The following is a 2,263-nucleotide window of genomic DNA, read 5'->3' as shown; positions in this document are numbered from 1 at the left end:
GGGCCACGGCCGCCGCGACGGAGGCCGGCGGCCGACGGGGGCCACTCCGCCGGTCACGGAGGAGCGGTGGCCGGCGATCAATTCCGATCGCCGGCGCCGGAAACTTCAAGGAAAAGAGACCCAAAAACAGAGGTCCCTTTCCCGACCGGAAATCGGCGACTTTTGTCGCCGGCAGTCGCGCACAATTGCACGGGGAGGAAGAAGAAGAAAGAGGAGAAGAAGAGGGGAAACTTACCTTAACCTCCGGTGACCTCGCCGGCGAGAAAACACGGCGATAACCCGAACGATATCCGCGGCTTCGATTTGAGAAAAACGGAGAGAAAGAGAGAGGGAGGAGGTCGATCTTCAGTCTAAAGGGGAAGGGTCTTCTTATAGAGAGTCCTAGGACTCCGAAGGGTCCTAGGATTCCTGATTCGCTTGGGTTTCGCCGGAGAAGAAGATTCCTATCGGGAGTCTTCTTCCCGGTTTTGCATCCCCTGTTTTATTTTTTTTCGTTTTGGGCTATCACAGGAAGAAATGTTCCTACTTATCTTCAAAATGACTAGATGCGAATATGATGATCGAGTACTGAGATAGCAAAACCTATGCATGCATGCGTAGCTATGACACATAATTCAGGCAAGTCCATTTTATTGCAAGGTAAAGAGATATGGTTCGTCGGTAGACACAGCTAGTCGTCAAGCACATCGAATCAATTCAGCCCATGTTATGTGCTGCTTTTCTTATCAAACCTAACGTACTTCTTTATTTTGATGGCTTTTTCCATCTAAATGAGTGGGAAACTTCTAGTCATAAAAGAGGGTAGCAACCTAATCCAATAGTTTAGTGGACGAGGTTATCGGATCACTTAGGATTCCGATCCATCACAGTGCATGTGTTGCACCGTAGAGAACTTTACGACTCTGGATAGCCATGATATCATCTATTTTGGAGACCTATGACTGTCATTCCATCTCCAAAACCAAGCAGGGCATATTTTTCGATTTGCAGCCAGTCCACTGGCTGGTTTGCATTTGGACAAGCAAGTTAGGAAGTTATTAGACAGAAGCATTTGACTTATTAATGCTAAGAACTAAACTTTCATAAAATTAACTGAGTCAGTAGATACAATTGTTTGACTCCTAGATTGAATCTTAAGTTCTATAGAAGAAATGATTATTGTAAACTTCAGCATTTCTCAAAAACTTTACACGGCTTCATCAATTATACCATACTTATACTCTTATGAAGTGCATATTTGACAAGCAACACCTATATATATATAGGGTTTTGTTGCTAACGAAACTTTCCTTTTTTTTTTTTTTGGTACAATCAGATTATCACATATTCATGCCTTCTAATTGATGAGGCATCTCTACCATGTTCAAATTGCTCAGGTATCTTGAGGGAAAGGAATAAGACAGTGGCATTTTAGGTTTTATTTTTTTCTAACCTCTGAACCATGACCAATACTAGTAAAATAAGATTAATCTTTCTTTTAGTTCAATGCCATGTCAGCTGTGTTTTTAGCTTCTACGGAAGAGTTGATGGTAACGACCTAATTGTGACCACCCACAAGCCATGATTCACACCGCATAAGTTGACTTCTTTAAAATTAAAAACTATATCCAATTCAAATTAACAACATAGTGTGTAAGCTCCGGCAATTAAGTTGTGACATTTATAAGCATCATATAGTGCATACTTTAATGATGATTACGGTCAATTGATGAAGTAATTATGGCTTAATGAAGTTGAAAGATTTACTTAATGAGGTCCAATAATTAGTGAGCAAGTCAGTGCACAGAATCAATGATATGTGGAAAAAGAAAGCAGATTAAACTAGCCAACAGTCCCATGATTAGGAAAACCAACAAGAGAAAGCCATTCGCAGAGACTGTGACATAGAATTAGGACAATAAAGTAAGGACCTATGTAATAAGATACTACTTGGATTTTGAAGCTCAAACTTCTGAGGTTTGAATACTAGCTCCCAGCCCTTTTTGCCGTACAGTCCTCTATTTCCATCTTAAACATTCAGGCATGTCACGACTGCTTGTGGTCCTCCTTATCAAGGGGACAAGAGAAAGTTTGTGATCATTGTAGAATTGCATGAGGGGAGCTGGCATCTTTAGGTGAGCAAGAGGCCAGCAGACTTGTCATTGTCCAATGCCCATTTGCTTTTAAGTTCAGCAGTACCGCACCTCTTTTTTCTTCACCCATGCCTTTCCATTCTCTATAATCCAAGTGGAAGAATTTATACATATATACATATGGGATCTAA

This window comes from Elaeis guineensis, chromosome 10, assembly GCF_000442705.2.
Source record: "Elaeis guineensis isolate ETL-2024a chromosome 10, EG11, whole genome shotgun sequence".
In the NCBI taxonomy this organism is placed as follows: Eukaryota; Viridiplantae; Streptophyta; class Magnoliopsida; order Arecales; family Arecaceae; genus Elaeis; species Elaeis guineensis.
The sequence above is the reverse complement of the archived record's forward strand: the minus strand, read 5'-3'. Positions refer to the sequence as shown.